This window comes from Ambystoma mexicanum, chromosome 7q (genome assembly GCF_040938575.1).
Source record: "Ambystoma mexicanum isolate Mex_15411 chromosome 7q, UKY_AmexF1_1, whole genome shotgun sequence".
Classification (NCBI taxonomy): domain Eukaryota; kingdom Metazoa; phylum Chordata; class Amphibia; order Caudata; family Ambystomatidae; genus Ambystoma; species Ambystoma mexicanum.
The window spans coordinates 396,817,421-396,836,461 of NC_090941.1; positions in this window are offsets into that span (position 1 = coordinate 396,817,421).

Genomic DNA, 19,041 nt, shown 5'->3' on the forward strand with positions numbered 1-19,041 from the left:
AGGCCTGACGACATTTCTGGTAGAGCCGGAGAAAAACAAAAGGTGAGGGAGAGGGGTGCAGAAAGGGAGGGGAGGAACAAAACAAGCGACTGTCGTACTAGGCCTGACAATGTTTCAGATAGTGCTGGAGGGTGGGGGGATCAGTAAGGGGATGGGAGAGCGACAGATGAGGTTGCTATCATACTAGGTCCAGGGACAATTCTGATAGAGTAAGTGCGTAGAAAAAAGTAAGGGGAGGAGGGGAGGAGATAGGAAAAGGGAGAGGGGAGGAGAGAACAGAGAGTAAGCAGTCAAAAAGAGTGGAGAAGCAAGAGGGGAGGGCGGATACAACTGCAGAAGTCAGTAGTAACAAATAATGTTGCAAGCCAGGATACAAGATGAAGATGGGAACAGCATGATTCAGGGTCACCATGAGTACAAGATGCAAAGGAAGTCCAGCATGAGAGTTGAGAAAGGGTAACGCACTGTGAATCAATGAAGTCCATAAAAGTAAAATCCAGCATTGGCCACAAGACGGCGGTGATGGTGAAACCAGAATGTAGCAAGACAGACTCCTGTGTGCGGGAACGGGGGGGTCACAAGGGAACAACATGGGGGCACCAGAGAGCTAGGGGATGACCTGTGGGGACAGAGGGTGTAAACACATGTTGGTGCATTCTTACCTGCTGTCTTAGCAGGGGTTCAAGTCCGGGATCCTCCTGGTCCGAACAGGTCCAAACAGGAATTGCCCTTTTCTTTGGCTGCCCTTTGCTTTGTACGCCCGGGCAAGAAACACCCTTGATATAATTGTTAAAAGCAGGAAGGAAGAGGCAGGGCTAAGAAGGTGGGTGGTGCTTAGGCCAGGTGACCGCGATTCACTTACACATGCTCCCCAGCTGCAAAGGAAAAGAGGCTGGAGGGCTCCTTAAGTAGGGAAAAGAGTGGCAAGCAGGAAGGCACCAGGCGGGTGGGGCTTGCTAAGTGGTGAAAAAGAGCAGCAAACAGGAAGGCACCAGGTGGGCCGGGCTTGCTAAGTGTTGAAAAAGAGGAGCAACAAGGAAGGTACCAGATGGGCGGGGCTTAGGCCAGGTGAACTAGATCCACTTACACCTGCTTCCAAGCTGCAAAGGAAAATAGGCTGGAGGGCTCCTTAAGTAGGGAAAAGAGCAGCAAGCAGGAAGGCACCAGGTGGGCGGGGCTTGCTAAGTGGTGAAAAAGAGCGGCAACCAGGAAGACACCTGGTGGGCGGGTCTTGCTAAGTGGTGAAAAAGAGCCGCAACCAGGAAGGCACCAGATGGCGGGGCTTAGGCCAGGTGACCTAGATCCACTTACACCTGCTCTCCAGCTGCAAAGGAAAAGAAGATGGAGGGCTCCTTAAGTGGGGAAAACAGCGGCAAACAGGAAGGCACCAGGTGGACGGGTCTTGCCAAGTGGTGAAAAAGAGTGGCAACCAGAAAGGCATCAGGTGGGGGGAGCTTGCTAAGTGGTGAAAAGAGCCGCAACCAGGAAGGCACCAGATGGGCGGGGCTTAGGCCAGGTGAATTAGATCCACTTACACCTGCTCCCCAGCTGCAAAGGTAAAGAGGATGAAGGGCTCCTTAAGTAGGGGATGTTATGGTTACAAGTAAAACCGAAAAACCCTTGAAATTCGGCAGTTATGGTAAGCTAAGCAACCATAACTTGTGCCACCACCGGGCACTGCTAAGACTAACACCTAGGACATCAAAGATGACATCACCCATTCCAGACCCTGCAATGGGGGATGAAGGCCATTAGCACCCCGGGTTCCCAAGGCAGTAACCCATGGTGCTAAAAAAGCCAACATGGCTGTCCACAAATCCAACATGGCGGGCGTTTCCAAAAATCGGACGCACTTCATGCTTTTCACCATCCAATCATTAGGCACGTCCGGTGTCCGCGGACATCACGTTGCACTATAGGCCAATCGGATACCCATCCGCTGACCGAACAGGGATGTGAGTCCACAGACCGAACCCAGATATCACTAATATTTTTGACCTACTTTTGAGCCATTTTAAAGAAAACTACTGGACGGATTTACAACAAATTTACAAAAGCAGGCTTTCGGGATGAAGCCGCTGAGCCTGCCACAAATTTGGTGAAAATCCGTCCAGCGGTTTGTGCTGTTGGCGTGAAAAAAGCTAAATTTTCCATTGCGTCTGTGGAAAACACATTTTTCGGGGGACCTCCCCTATAACTTTGCCCCCCCTTGATGAAATTTCCCCAAACCTGCCAAAAATTGTTAGAGCGGGTCATATACTTTTTTTGCAAAGTTCGGTGAGGATTCGTCAAGGGGGAGCAAAGTTATAAGCCGCGCAAAAAGTGCTCTTCTTATGAGTTGAGCAACTTAACCATTTCTACACAGCTGTTACCGCAGGCCATTTAATATAATGCTCCATATCACGGCCAGCCAAATGTACACAATGCAGGGGTGGAGTGGCCTACAGGCAATTCTGCAGATTTTCTGTTGTTTTTTTTGTGTGGACTGGTCTTCAGGGGGGCCACTTTGAAACCTATTTCTATTTTGGTTCCCAGTCCACACCTATAAATGTCATAACTATCCTATAGTTTTGATGGCACAAAGCAAAGACCAAGCCAATCAGCTGCAGCACTCAAAGACCTCTGCTCTTATCTGAGAAAGTACACTGTGGCATCAAGCCCCTGTTCCAAGGAGTGAAATCGGGGGAAACGCCTGGGAGCCCAAATATGACTTTCGGCCATTACTCCCCGTTCCAGCCCTTGGAACGAGGGCTTAACCCCATTAGCACCTGAGTTACCAAAGCAGTAAACTGGGGTGCTAAAAAAAAGTATTTTCAGTCATTGAATGGGATGCACAAGGAGTCCAGTTCAATGACTGAAAATACTGTCCTAAGATGGCCACCATGAAAAGGGAATGAGGGGGCGCCATACGAACCCCCACCTTCCCTTCCCATAGCAGATGGAAAAGCTGGGAAACTATAGCGGCGGCCCGCACCGCTGCACCAAGCAGGTAGGTGGGGTTGGGGAGGGGGGTTAGAAATTGTAAAAAAAATAATAATAAAAACATAAGGTGATGGAGAGTGGGGGGAAGATGGCACCTGGGGGAACCAGCCGGCAGGCATCTTGGAACATGAGCTGAGATTGGAGTTTTCATCCCACGTTTCGAGACACCTGATTGGCTGGTTGCCCGGTGCTAATGGGATGTATTAACTTACAGGCAGCTGCACTTTTAAAATCAGAAGATAACAATTGTATTCATTAAATCTTTTATCATGTTCTTAAATTTGGGTCCTTCTGCTTTGAAAGCAGAATACCTGCAATACTTGGTTCATTATTTGGAATAAAGCCACCCCTTTGATAATTTTTAGAAGAAATTATTATAAGTCACCTTGTCATTTCATACCTTCAAACTTTTTACTTTATATGGTAGCCTGCAATTATTGGAGAAACAAAAACCCTTTCATAGTGTTCTTATTTAAGCAATATTACCCAAGCATGGAGGACATTAGCGGGCCAGGTAATGCAACGGCCAGGTAGAAGCCAGAACAAAGCAAGGGCTTTACCGTTATCCTGGGGCATTACCAGACCTGGTAATGCACCTCCCCCCATGAGGATAATATTGTTATTATCCGATGTACCGGATACTAATAGTTTTTTAAGTAGAGAAAGGATACAGTTGTACCCAGTGACGTCACTTGGGGGTCACCAGGGGTCCCTTGGTACCCCTGTGGTCCCCCTTGGTACCTCTAAATTATTATTTTTTTTTAAATGTACGTCCTGGTCTGAGGCCAGCACCATGTGGATCTTTGTTTCTGGAGTGGCTGGCTTTCTTGTACAGGTCTCTTAAAAAACAGGGGGTTACATAAATGTAACACTTTGAGCAGTGACCCTAAATAAGAAAGAATAGAAAAAAACAAATAGTCTTTCTGGAAATCTATACAATAATTGCTGGACTCATTAAAAGTTTATTTTAAGCACGCTTCAGGTTGTGAGTCACTGATTTAGTCTGCTCTTAAACATGTAAAATTCACAATGCAGACAAAAACGATATGTATTTTTTTCTCGCAAGATGCATTTATAGCATGTTTTTTTTGTACCCTCGTCTCTGTTACGACCATCACAAGACATTCCATCTCGGTGTACTCAGTCACTTGACAAAATCCTTGTGCCTAAAAGCTTGTGTACAGTGTAGAAATGTTTGACTATAGCACATCAAGTGGCCCTTGATGTCTTTGTGCCACAAGTAATGCTTCTCCCTGTCATGCTGTTCAGGATGTTTGTTTGCATGAATGAGGTAACGAGTGCCCAGAGTACGGGATGCTGTGTGAGTTTGCTGCTTTACCTGCGCTACTCTAAATTCTTTAATATGCAGTTATGAACCCTACCAATGGTATGTATTTTGCCAACCTCTGAAGCCTGAAAGTTGATCCACGCAGGCTTGACATGTGGCTAACTTTGCACCAGACCTGCAGATGAACTGGTCTGCTGTTAAATCTCAGTTACCAGTTTTTTGGTATCCACTACACAGTGTAATTTGCTTTCTGACTTTGAGAAGATTCAGACATGTAATTGCTCATTTAACTATAGCCAGTAAGATATCTTCAGCTGGTGGGTTGCGCCCTCGTTGCTACATGTGTATGCGTATGATCTGCAAGTTACAGGTTCAAATCCTGGCAAGTCCAACTAGTCTTTCGTCCTTCTGAGGTCTATAATGAGTACCAACACAGGTTGTGTGATATTGTATGTATATTTGTTCTACATAAAGCGTAAGTGCTTTAAAATAACACATCAGTATCATTTGACCTTGGACGTATGCTTGCATTCACAGTAATTCGATAATATGGGCCTATACACACTGATATTAATGATACATATTGTGATAAATGTTTGTATTACAGTGAAATTATAACCATATTTATTGTAGTTTACTTAGGAACAATGCTATGTGATGCCACTTCCTGTTTTGTCAAGGGATGAAAAGTTGGGTTCCATCACTTCCCGTGATGTCACTTCAGGGTGGGGTCAAATTTCATCACTTCCTGTAATCGGAGATCAATGGTCATAGGATGTCACCTCCGCTAACCCTGGCATTTTGGTGAAATGACATCCTTGGTTGTACCTGCCACCAAACAGCAACTGCACACCTCCAAATCAGCTAGCCACCGCATTTTACCAGGAAGAGCAGGTTACCTTTTTGGCTGGAAAAAACAGCTCACCACTGGGGACATCTTTGAACTGCCACCACTCAAACATTGCATCAGACCATTAGGGCCATAGCTTCAAACTAGCGGACCTCGAATTAAACCACTGGAGCATTGCATCATTTGTCTACCTAAACCAGCAGTTATGATCATCTCACACCCACTCAACCATCAGACCATTCCTGGTGAACCATCCAAACTGCATCACTCAAATGCTGCTATTGAACTGCACAGAGCACCGGCTTTCCTCTGATACAATGGGCCTCATTACGACAATCGCGGTAAAAAAACACAGTCATTACCGGCATGTTGTTATTAGCGTGTCTGTGTACCCTCAACACCACAAATAGCGGTTGTTTACAAGAGCTCAAGCACACGCAAACGCCCATGCCGGTAATGGCTGCACTGCCATGCCGCTAAAGACCCCCAGGCTCCCGATAGCGCCATCACGGAACCCGCTGATACTGCCTCTGCCCAGGAGCAACCCCTTAATAACGGACCCGGCAATACCATCACGGAAATACCGGGTTCGTAATACCGGACCCAGAAGTAACGTCATTGCGCCGGAACGGGAAATGCGCCGGCAGCCATCTTAAAAAACACAATTCATTGCAATCCTCCGAACACAGCATTGGCACAGAGTGGAGAGCAGGCCCAATCCAGCAATAATGTCCAGGGCTACTCGGAAGTCAACCCCCACATGCGCAAGAAATGCTTCTCAGACAAGGAGCTAAATATGCTAGCGAACATGCTGGTAGCCCATGCTGATGAGGTCTTTGCTAATGACCTAAATCGCACAGCCCAAATGCGCAAATAAGAAATATGGGAGGAGGTGGCAAGGAAGGTGATTGCTGTTGGCACCAACACCCACAGGATGAAGGATTGCAAAAAAAGTTGGGACGATCTACGTCTCCAGGTTCGCAACATACTGTCTGCCAACTGCAGGGAGGCCATGGCAACATGCGGCGGGGACCACTCAGCCACCAAACTGTCACAATGGCACCACGATCAATATGGAATCTATCGAGGGCATTGGGGACATGGAGTCGGGTGCACCATCATCGGCAGATGGAGGTGAGTGTCCCCACCAACCACAGAGAACCAAAGCATGACGTAGCACAACAGATGTGAAAGTGAACCAAGTCAATGCATGGACCACCATACACACATATACAGATCCATGTCCAGATGGTGGCCCAAACCCTGTCACAATGATATGCATGCTGCCTGCGAATCCCATGACCAACAGACACCGAACAGACAGGAAGAAATCACATGTCACACATCATGCAAAACGCAATACAATGGTATGCCACATGGTACACCTCAGTCCAGAAAGGAAAGTCCACAACATATGCCAATGTGGCCTCCCCCCTTTGCAAGTACCCTGTGCATCACACCTACAAGAATGTAATGCATGAAATGTGAACTACTGAAAAGCACCAAATCATGCATCTTCCACGTACCACCATCACTGATGCCCTGCATCTCTTGTTCCCCGACAGGCACAGATGCAGAAAGTGAAGGCCAGGAGCCTGCCCCAAAGTCCACTACATCCTTCAAGCGATCCTGGGCCAATCAAGAAGACAGGTCCTTTGCAGCAACAACCTGCACCGACGGTGGCACAGGCATCCACCTCTACCCCATCCACCACACCTGCCAGCTCGAAATCCTGCAAGCCCTGTGCGCATGACCAGGCACAGTGCACGCCACACAAACATGCTGCCCCAAGGCCCAAAGAGAGGCAGCAACTAGCAAGTCCACCCTACATGTGCTAACTGCCACCTGGGGAAAATCATGATTGGCACATCATGTGTGGGATGACAATGGGTGAGGTGGTTTTTGGGGTGTTGGGGGGGTATTGGGGGTGTTTGGGGGTATGGTGTGTTGGGTGGGTAGGAGGTGTTGGGGGGAGGGGAGAGGAGGTTTTGGGGGTGTTGGGGGTAGGGGGAGTGGGGAAGTGGTGTTGGGGATGTTGGGGGGTGAGAGAAGGGGGAGGGTGTGTGTGAGTTGGAGGGTTCAAGCACAATAATGTTAAATATCCAATACACCCGTCGTGTTAAAAATCATATCGAGACTGGACATTGTTCATTTTGTGTGTGTTTATTCAATTCATGACAGCGCACAGTGCCCAACTCCCCACACACCCTGTGTCCATAGTCACACGATCCCAGTGCCCAGTGTAGTACTAACACAGAACCATCAGCATCCCTGTGGTTCAGAAGAAATCTTCAATCAGTGATTGGCACACAGCACGGCCATCTTGTGCATCACGAACTGGCAGCGCTGCTGCACTTCCTTCATCATCATCATCCTCACCCGGTGCATGAAGGTCAATGTCAGGTGGCAGTGGTACGTTTCGCTTAATGCACATGTTGTGCAGCATGGCACAGACCATGGTGATCTTTCCCACCTTCTCAGGCCCATAAAGGAGTGTTCCACCAGACCTGCTGAGGCAGCGGAAGCGTGCCTTCAACAGGCCAAAGGTCTGCTCAATCACAACACGGGTACGGGTATGAACCCGATTGTACTCCTCTTCGTGCCTGTTCTGCGGGTTCCGTACAGGGGTAAGTAGCCACAGCTTCAAGGGATAGCCACCATCACCTGCATGGGAGCACAATGAGGTATGTGTAATTCAATATCTGACCTGACACGTTTAGAAATCACTGCCATGGCTGCAGCTATTTGGTGTTGACATACACATGTCCCTGGATGTATGCACACATGTTCATTTGATGCAATGTGTGCTGTACTATGGTCTGCTGGTTTGGATTGCGTTGTCCAGATTTATTTTATTTTGTTTTATTTTATTTTATTTGCAAAGCTCAATACAGCCCACGGGCATCGAGGCGCTGAGAACTTGGAGAATACTTTTAGGGTTACAGTGAAGCCGCCCAAGGACACTTGATAATTACGGTACATTATTACACAGATAGATAGATTGATACTTAGCCACACACAAGAGTGACTAAAGGTACAGGCAAATTACACGAACAGGCTGGTTTTGATGGCTTTGCGGAAGGAAGCATGGGAGTCAATTTGTCTGATGTGCGGTGGAAGGGCATTCCAGGTGGTGGCAGCCACAACAGGGAAGCTATTATCACCTGCACATACTCTACATGTCCTGGGTATGATTAACGTGTTGGAGTATGTGGATCTGGAAGATCTGGCAGCAGACAGTTTGGAGAACTTATTGGCAAGGTAAGGGGAAGCTAAGTCGTGAAGGCATTTGTGAGTCAGGGCAAGGGTTTTGAAGATAATTCTTTCTTTAACGGGTAGCCATTGGACCTGTCTTCTGAGCCCAGATATGTGGTCCCTGCGAGATACGCCTGTGGCTGCCTTGAGGGGATGGTTTTGGACCAACTGGAGTTTAGCAAGATTTTTGCTAGAAGTACCTATGAGAAGGGCATTGCAGTAGTCCAGTCTTGAGCCTATTATTGTTCTGACGATGGTGAGGCAATTTTGTTGGGATAAGAAAGATCTTACTGTCTTAAGGAGTTTGGAGTGGTAGGCTGAGGTAGATGCAATGGCATTGACCTGCCTGGTCATGGTAAGTTTGGGATCAAGGTAGACACCCAGGGTCTTGACTGCTGTAGAGACAGTGATGGGGCTGTTGTCTATGATAAATGAGCTGTATTGCTTGTCCAGGTTACCCAAAGTGGAGGGGGATCCGATCAGCAGAAGTTCGGTTTTGTTTGTTAAGTTCAGATGATGCAGGGTGTTCACTTGCATGCTGATGCAGATGTACTGTGGATGTGGAACAATGTTTTTTCACCCATATTGGCAATGTATAGTACTCTGTATGTATTCCCACTTGCGGCATTGCCACGGGTGTAATGATGTTTAGTCATCCATCGCTTGACATTCCCATGGTGGCCTGCCTGTGCGTCTGGCATATTGTCATTGCTGTGCAGCATTGGTCTTATGTATGGCATTGATATGTCGTGTTCAGGTTGGGATGTTCAGGGCAACAGTGTTTAGCTGTATGTGCATTGTCCACTCACCACCCAATCTCACCCAGGTGGAGTATGCATCCCCCCCAATCTCACCCAGGTGGTGTATGCATCCCCTCAATCTCACACAGGTGGAGTATGCACCCTCCAATCTCGCCCAGGTGGAGTATGCATCCCCCCAATCTCACCCAGGTGGAGTATGCATCCCCCCAATCTCACCCAGGTGGAGTATGCACCCCCCAAACCCACCCCCCACTGCACTGCCATGGGCCTGTCAGGCAATTTACCGAGCAGCCAGGCACGTCGTCCAGCATGTCGCTCCATGTAGCGGGGTAGCAAGAAGTTACGCAGCACCATGGCATCATGTGTCGATCAGGGATATTGGGCACAACAATCTGTGATGAGCTTGCTGAAATCACATACCATCTGCACATTGAAGGAGTGGTATTGCTTATGATTGCGGCACACCACCTCAATGGCATGAGGGACCACCAATTCTACATGGGTGCAGTCAAGGGCACCGATGCAATTGGGCATGCCTGGCAGTGTATGAAAGCCAACTTTAGTGTCAGCAAGCTCCTGGCCAGTCCGTGGTAGGGATATGCGGGTGCTTGCATGCTTCAGGAGGGCATCCAGCACTTGGGTCAGCATGCATTAAAAGAGTGGTTGTGATATGACATGCAGCTGGCCCGCTGCGTGCTGGTAGATGCCTGTGGCCAGGAAGTGGAGCACAGACACTACCTTCAGTAGAAGGGGGGATGGCAGTGCGGACAATGCCATTGTGTATCATGTCCACTATGCTGGTGATGGTGTCCCGTCCAACTGGTACAAGGTGTGGATCTGCACAGGGGTTAGGTTGAATGGACTGGTTCTGATGCGAGGGATTGGTGGCTGACCCTCGTTGTACCACTGGCTGGACTGGTGGGACTGGCTGGGCCTGTCTCACCCTCCTTCTCCTCCTGCGTCTCCTCTGTGCTGCCTGTTGTTGTTGTTGTAGTTGTTGTTGTTGCTGGTGTAGCAGTACAGGCATGTCCTCCAGCCCCAGGATTGCAACAGCAAGTTGAATCATTTTGGTGTAGGAAGGGGTGTGGTGTGTGGGTGTGCTCCTTTTGTGCTGGGACAGGCTCCTTTGCCTCCACCTGTGGTGATTGTGTGCACCTGTGGCAGTTGGGTACATAGCTGGTTGCTATTTAGGGTGATCCGCAATGCCTGTAGTACTGCTATCGTCCAGGCCCTCTTTACCGCCTTCGGGATCCCAGTAGGTGCATGCTCGCGTTACTTATGATGTCCTCCTGTTAGCGGCATCCCGGTACTGCTGCCACGATGGGCACGTGGATGTGCGCATGCCCGTAAGAAGGGGCACGGTACAGGCGGTGGTGGTAATTCTGGGTTTTACGGCTCGTAATGGCCCAGACCGGTACTCGATGTCGGTATTACTATTCCACCTTCCTTTTTTGATTAACTCCATGCTCGTAATGAGGCCCAATGTCCACTCACAGTATGTACCAATATGACTCGATCCACTCAAACTTGGTTTGATCCACACCTGCAGCACTTCAAAGTCTGTTCTGATGCAGTCAAACTGCCTACCTTTATAATCACGACTTTGAAGAGACCCTGTCCTCCTAGTCCACCCTTTGGGACCCTATTGACTGTATGTCCCTTATTGCACCTTTTTCCCAGCCAGACAGATCAACTCAGTGTTATGTTTCTTGCCTGACCTTCCCTCTGTTAATTATCCAGAGGATTTGCATCATTACATTCTATATGTTTCTGTCTTCATTTTACAGGGTGGGTGTTTATGGTGTTTTGTGTTTTTGATAAATGTACAAATGATGTGTGTATTAAATTATTGGTGGGTTTAATGGAAGCCTCAGGATATCTTAATTGAAAGGCCGGTTCATGCCTCTGATTTCAAATACATTTTTCTAATGGGAAAAGACACAATGATGTATACATGCAGGCCAGAAAACCTAAACACAGAGGTGTGGCTTAGTGAAGGCAAAATATGTGTCTTGCTGGAAGATGACAAAAGGAACAGTGTAATAAGGAAAGTGTGTGTCTTCCTGCAGTTCAAACACAGAGTATGCTGAAAAGTATAATGAGATTGCAAATAGAAAACACACATTTTTGGTTGTTAGACTAAAAGCAGCATTTGCCATGGGAACTGCCACATATCAAAAGGCTTTGCACTCTGAAAATTGAGAGTACAAAGAGGGACTTGCAGGCGAAATTCAAAGCCATGTGAATAGCTTTCCTTTTAGGTGACTAAGACCCCCTTTTCAGCACGAAAAAGGACATCGTGGAAATAAAAATGCAGGTTGTGAATGACAAAATGAACAGCAGCCCTTCACTTAAAGTTTGCCTCATTCATAAAAATTGGTGTGTGCACAAAAGAAAAACTCTGGATCAGCCAAAATGACATTTCCGATGGACAGTGGGCTGACTTATCAAAACAAACTTCCCCCACTCCTGGCTTTGCTCAGACTTTCCAACTGATAAACAATTGCTGTGACCTTTCAGGCCCGTGCAGAAGGATGTAGCCAGAGTGTGACCAGTATTTATTGGTGGGCTTTATAAACAGAGGCTGCAATCAAGTGAAGCTGAACTTTGAAAAATACCCCAAATTGAAGAACCTTTGTGGACTGATTCCTGGCTTCACTGGGGATGGCATGCCATGAAGAGAAGATACAATCTTTGCTGTATCCTGTAACTTAGCTGTTGGGCTCCACAAGAGTGAATGATAATTTTATTGCACGAACAGCCGAATGCACAGCCCTGAACCACATGGGTTCAGGGAAATGGAAAACGGAAACTTTTGATTATGTGGTCTCTTTGATTTTCCCTTGTAAATGTTAGTTTCTTTAATAATGTCGAGACCAATAAACCTTTGGGGTTGTAAGCTAATTTTCAGGCAATGGTAATAATGTGACTTTCATTCCGATGCGATTTTTAGTTATTTAGTTATATCGGAAAAGGTGTTTCTAGTTGCCCCGCAAATGTCCCGCAAATTTCTTTAATCTGAAAGTTAGGCAGCTCATTGCTTATAAAATCAAATATTTGATTAGGACGTTTCAAATTCCCAACTATTTTATTTATTGTATTTGTTGGTAGCGCCCAGACCCGGAGGTATCATGGCACTAAACTATGTTAGTTTTTGAAAAAGGGCAAAAAAACCTTGAGCGCCCATACTATAGCATTCTGAAATGAAAGTAACCTCTTCCGATTCGTCATGAGGATGGGAATTTGAATATATACATATTATGGCATTTATCAGTAACTTACTAAAATATGCAATGTAGGGACTTTTTGAGGAAAAAAGCGTTCATGTTAAAAAATGCAAATGATAGAGGTATGTACCTCTTCACTTCAATCACAGAACTCCCCTAGCCTATTCACAGAGAGGGGTTGGCTCTGCGGAGGAGGAAGAGAGAATGATCCTCCAAATGGACAGCTAGCACCAATAAACTGGCATCTCCTAATTGTAATGTTGGAGGTGTGGCTTATACATTAAAAAACACTTGCTCTATGCAGAGGGAGATCTGAGAAAGAGAAATGCTGATTAAAAAACATCTTTGAGGGAGAGCTCCCAGACATCTTCTTGGAGATCCCTTAATCCACTGGGGGTTTCTTGAGACAGCTACCTGACATCTTGGGTGGAGAAGCCTTAACATTGAGAGGCCTTAGCTTTGCCTGGGAGAGAGAAACCAGGGGAGCTAACAACTTACTAGGACCCGATCCTTAACAAGAAGCCATATGAGGGATTAAAGCTGGTGACGATCTCTAACTGAAGTGACCAGACCCTGTGCTGTCCAAAGAGTAGCCGGGCTCTTTCCCTGAATGCCCCAAAATAGAGTTCCCATATAAATATAATGTATCCATTTCAAAGCAAGTGTGTGGGGGATCTGCTTGCCTTAATATTCTTCCCTTAATAGTGGGTGGGGGCAAATTGTTTGGACCCTTCACATATTTGACTGTATATTAATTTTATTAATTTAATTAACTCCCAAATAGATGGCGTCGGGGGAGCTTGGAGGAATTTGAAACGTCCACCCTCTCTTCTTGCAGGAATAATGTCATAGTCACATAAATTAATTGATGTATCTTGGCCACAAAAACAAAATGTGGTGTTGTCACCATTCCCAAACCTTGTCACTAAAACGGAAGTCTCAACTGACACCCCTTCCCAAAAAGTGCTTTTACTACAAAGTATACTTATCCTGACCTGAAAATCCCAATTGTCACCACTCCTTAAACATTGTATTAAACAAAAGGGGTGCCCTTGGCCACAAAGGAAATTCTTAAACTGTCCTCACTCACTAGACCTGGCCTTTAGACAGAGGGGTGCTGCATATCACTTATGCCTGAGTTTTTGGTCCTGGAGAGAGTTATTTTGCAATTGAAACTAGTGTAATTTCTAATTAACAATATACACTCTCTCCTGAGAGAAATTGGCCCTGCTAGCAGAACGATTTCAGATTGTTGTTTGGTGAGAAGGAAATAGGGTGCTATTTGCCACATGCATTTGTCTAAATCTGTGTTTCCAAAACTGCAAGCATTTTAAACGTGCAGGAAAATTAAGATTGCTTTGAAAATCGAAATTTGTATGTGATTAAAAGTAAAACCTTATCAAGAAGTTCTGATTTTATTTCCTAGTAATGTTGCAACATATTATTTATTTTGACCAAAAGGGTTCAGAAGATATGAGAGTTGAACTGGTTATTCAGCCTGTGTTCCATGCGTGTGAGACAAAAGTAAAATGCAGAAAAAGTGTGTTTAAAAGGAACATCCTACAAAAGTGTTTTCTGTAATTCAAGCTTTGTTTTGTGCCACAGAGAAGGTGGAAGGTGTAATCGGTTAATGTCATTATTCATTGAGTTTATAATTTAAATAAATATATATTCTTTGTATATGTCAGCCTCGATCTTGGCTCAATGTTGGCATTGGGCAAGATTTCCGTGGCTAAATGAGTCGTCAATAGGACTAGCACTTAAAACCGAAACAAATTATTGTGGGGCACCTTTCTTGGGGGGGGGACTCCCAAGGTTAAGTGTGGTCTCTCGATATATATCGTTAGAGTATATATGTTCAACGAACATTGATTGGAGATATTTTTCTGGAACTGTTGCACTATTGATTTTTGGATTGCTACTGCCTCACATTTACACCCATTTTGAGAGTATAGCCTTCTTTTGCCCCACATTATCACAAAAGGCGAAGGAGGTATCTCTTAGCTATATCTATTTTACATGTATTATTGGGATTGCTGTTGGTTTGTAGAATTGTGGGGGCTGAGTAAGCAGTTTGGACACTATTCATCCATGTACTTCTACAAAGCAGTAATCATTCCTTTACAAGCTGTCATTGATTTTGTTGTGGGATGAAATTATTTGGGACTTGGAGTGTGGCTCAGGAGACTTGTAGTTAGGTCACAGGTTATTGGGTAGAAGATAATCTTGAGCATGTGGAAAGACCACTATCCTCCAAAAGCAGATGTTTAAGTTGCTGAAATGCTTTTGCCGAGTTCTCATGAAAGTTGATGCACACGTGTAGGAATGTGATGGGGAATCCTGTAATATAATGGGTCATTTAGAAAGGATTGGGTACATGTGGACCAGTGTGATGTGGTCTGTTGTTGAGTGAAACCTAGAACAGACATGGTAATAGCATGGGATTTTATCAGTTGTATAATGATAATCTGTAAACTCTAGCCTCACAAATGTTCATAAAATATTAAATAAAAAAGCGAAAGAAATCAGCTTAATTCCAATTAGTGCTTGCATAATAGCAAATGACATAACTTGTCTGACAGTCACACTAGCTAACACTCCCTTTTTTTACATCAGGAGATTCTGGAAACCAGTGAAGCCCATAGTTAAGAGAATGTACACTGGAAGGAAAGGGATAGGGGCTTCACAGAGCACCTGCAGATACATCCAGCATCATGTCATCCCCAGCATAACTCAAGGCAGGCAGAATAGGCTTTGTGATAGATCCCACGTAAGAGAGGGGCTAAAGTAGACAGCCCCTGTTTAAACTGAGACTTTTATTAGGGAAGTGCTAGAATTTACCGCTACGTCACACATCTCTTACTTCAACACCATGGCCGACTCTGGTACACTACCTCTTAGTCCACTGTCATATTACCTCCAGCATCTGACACAAAGACGTTTTTCACTGTACTTCAGGGTCGAGGTTGACCTCTTTTAGCATCCACTTTGGACCATCTCATTGTCCAACATCCTTGATGACCCCGGGAACCTTTTACAAAGAGGTAACACTATCGTCACCATCAGAAAGCAGATTCCTTTTTTATTTTTATTTTTCTTTATTTTATTTAATATACTGCAGCCAAAAATGTTGGCTTTTTTATAAAACATTGCATACATGGCTTCCATGTCCACATACATACATCTATATTTACATTTGCACAATATTCCAGACTTATATATTGGAGCGATCTGCAAGTAAGTGACAATATGTGGCATATTGTTATTCACTAGATGACCCCTTATCGCAATGTCTTTAGTAACTTTTTGAATATTCCTCCAAAACGTAAACTGTGTCAATTTCATCAGCCTCACAGAGTCTGCATGTACAGTAGGCTTTAGGTAAAGAGATTCGAGGCACAATTATATCGGAGGTTTCTGCGAGGTTGAATTTTAGTCTCAGCTAATCCACTGGGATGTGAGAGTTTGGAATCTATGTGATACAAGCCCTGGGCCATTGGCTTCAATTGTCCATGAATATAGTCTTTACTGGATTTTATTGCAGCTAAGTCAATCCATAACTGTTCACAATCAAGATCTATTATGTTTGCCTTCATAGTGCTCTCGAATTTAGTCTATGATTGATATGGTTTAGCCCAAAAATTGCTTCCCACCTGGTACCTAATTTGCAAAGTGTGGCGCAAGGGACCTTCTTTTTGTTTTTTTTCTAGCAGCTTTTTAGTAGCTGCTAGCAAGGCCTGCCCCACGGGCAATCATTATTAGAGGTTTGTTTAGTATTATACGTGACTTGCTGCAGAAGTGAGGTTGTCTTCACTGAAAGAATGTTCAGTTCACACAGTGGGTATTCTGCCTGTAAAAAGTTTGGAAGGCTGAATAATGTTTTCATACTGCGACTCTCCAAACCCTTAAGCCCTTTCCCTTTGGTCTATCCCCATACCACACACCCATATGTCAGTTTGGGTATTATTTTCCTTTTATATACTGAAGTCAAGGCTGCCAGAGAGTAGCCTGCATTTTGAGCTGCAAATCGTTTTCAGGCTCCCAGCTGTTGCCTAACTGATTGCTGAGTATATTTTCGGTGTGTTCTCCAATTTAAATAGCTGTCAAAGGTTACGCCCAGACATGTGTGTTCTTCAGTGTGTCCCACAGGATTTCCTGCTAGTGTACAGATGGGCGTCTTTGCAACTTTTCTCTTATTTGATTGAACATGAATAATGCTCGTTTTGTTAATGTTGACTCTTAGACCGTGGTTATTACAAAATGTCATCGATTGTTTTAATAGAGTTGTCCTTTTGGAATAAGTTTAAGTAGCAAGTGGTCTCAAAAGCATAGCCTAACCAGGCTATGCTAGTTGTGCCCAGAAAGGCACCTAACCGAGGTGGTAGCTGGTTACTCCCAGATATTAACCAGGAAAACATAGCACTACCCCTGGGAGACCAATCATTTCATACACTCTCCCCCTTTCCCTGGCATGAACCAAAGACACCAGCATATGAATACCACACCAAGTACCATACCTACACAACGTATTGCATGAGAAGCATTTCTCCTCTTAGAGACATAAGAATCCAGGTGACCGCCAAGGAATGGCGTTTAACCTGTTTATCAAACTGATATGAAATGGTTCGTTCTCGACATTCCCCATTAAACTAATTTGTCATTGACTGTGGTTTGGTCCCCATGGGTGTGGGAACAATTAACCTATAGTTGTATATTTTTTTAATTGCATTAGTTCATTAAAACTTTATACAACTGACATAAACATAATCACAATAAAACACTGTAACTTCCTCATACAGTTATAAAACAAGTTCAATGCAAGTTTTAAGAATGTTCAAAAATGATATTGCTGCAATCACCAAATACATTGGGGGACTGCCCAGAATTCTAAACCAAAATGAAGAACCATTTAAAAATGACACATTGTGTACGAATTTAGAGGAATGCTGTACTGTTTATTTCTTGAAGGAAGGTACAGCACATACAAATCTGCTGTAGCGTCTCTACTTCATTATTGCACAGTCTATTCCTAATACAAATAATCTCCCTCGTATGGATGAGGTTTAGTCTTAATCTTAAAAAGGTGCTCACTATGCAGCCAGCAGAACACTGTACCATATAAGATGACGAGGTACCTTGCCATCTCGTTTCAAAACATAGATCTCTTGTCATTTTATAGGAGCCTCTCCCATATTTGGAATGAAATACTCTATGTTTAACAGAATGCACAGCATTGATTACACACAATAATTTTAAAGAACAAAGAACAATACAGCATCTTAAAATTAAAATCCAGCAAATGTAGACATGACACGAACATGACAGAGGCAAAACTGCTACACAGTAAGCAGTGACGTTTTGTTTTTTTACAGAGCTGGGCCTGTCCACGACTCCCTAGTGTCCGACGCCAAAATGAACAATATACACTACAGAAAATGTTAGATTGGGCAGAAACCTGGCCATCTGTAATGGGCTCCTTGTGTGCCTGGAATATCTTCACATTATTCATGTTGGACTGCCAGTATTTAAAATATCCGCCATAATCTGCTGTCAGCATCCACATGTCGTTGAATGATCATGTCATTGCTCTCACGGGACTGTCATGTGCCTGTAAAATTGTTTCAAAGTTAAATGTTAGGCCGTTCCACAGTGTGAACTCTCCATCTGAAGCACCAGTGACTAAAGAGTTCCCTTCAGGAGTCTTTCGGACAACCAACACAGTCACTAACATCGTCTGAGATGCCACAAAAAGTGCTTCAGACCTGCCAACCAGGAATGAGACAATTCCTGACCCCGAGTCCCTCTGTAGGCCAGTCTGCAGCCATCCTTCCAGCTTTGCTCGCTGAGCTGCCTGCTGCCTGATACCACAGCTATCTAAAGTCTTGAACTCTGTTGCAGAAGCTGCAAGCGCCCTGAACGTGACTCTGCACTGTCGAGTACCAAGAACTTCTACAAGCACAAGGTACGTTGTGGTTCTGTCCCAGTGGTCCTTCTCCGAAGGCCACTAGTGACATTTTACAACCCATTGCTTTTTTTTATGCTGAAACCAAATATCCTTGAACTATTGTGATTAATTACTTTTCATCCACCCTCTTGTTTGTATCAAGAATGCATCCCTTTTCCTTCTTGAAACTGTCATTCCTCTGCATTCCTTTACAGGGTGCGTTGTATTGTGTAGTGTTCTAGAACTGTCTGTTGTGATTATAATAAAGTCGATATGTTTTTACAACCTTGACTGGCCAGTCCATTGTATCATTGGGTAACTGTATTTTCACTGTGTTGCAACTAACCAACGATCCACGACCTTGCAGAGACAAGCCTGCTGTTCCATCCATGTTACCAAAATTGGACAAGGAGGTTTATAATCTGCTTGTGATTCAAATCTATTCATATCCCTTCTGGTGTATAAGAGGTGTGGGGCTGATTGATGGTTTCGAAACAGATATTCTTCCCTCGACCACTGGTGCCCTAGATGTTGATTTGTCACAGGAAGAAAGACATTCACCAAATAAAAATGCTGAAAAGCATTACCCCTTTTCTATATTTCTCAAATCAGGTCTAGGAGCAATATTAATGGACTCATTGAGAATTTACAATCAGTGCATCATTAGACATCCTAAAGGCCTGATTTACAAACATGTTTTAACATGGGAAAGTCTCTTTGAAAACATTTTTGTA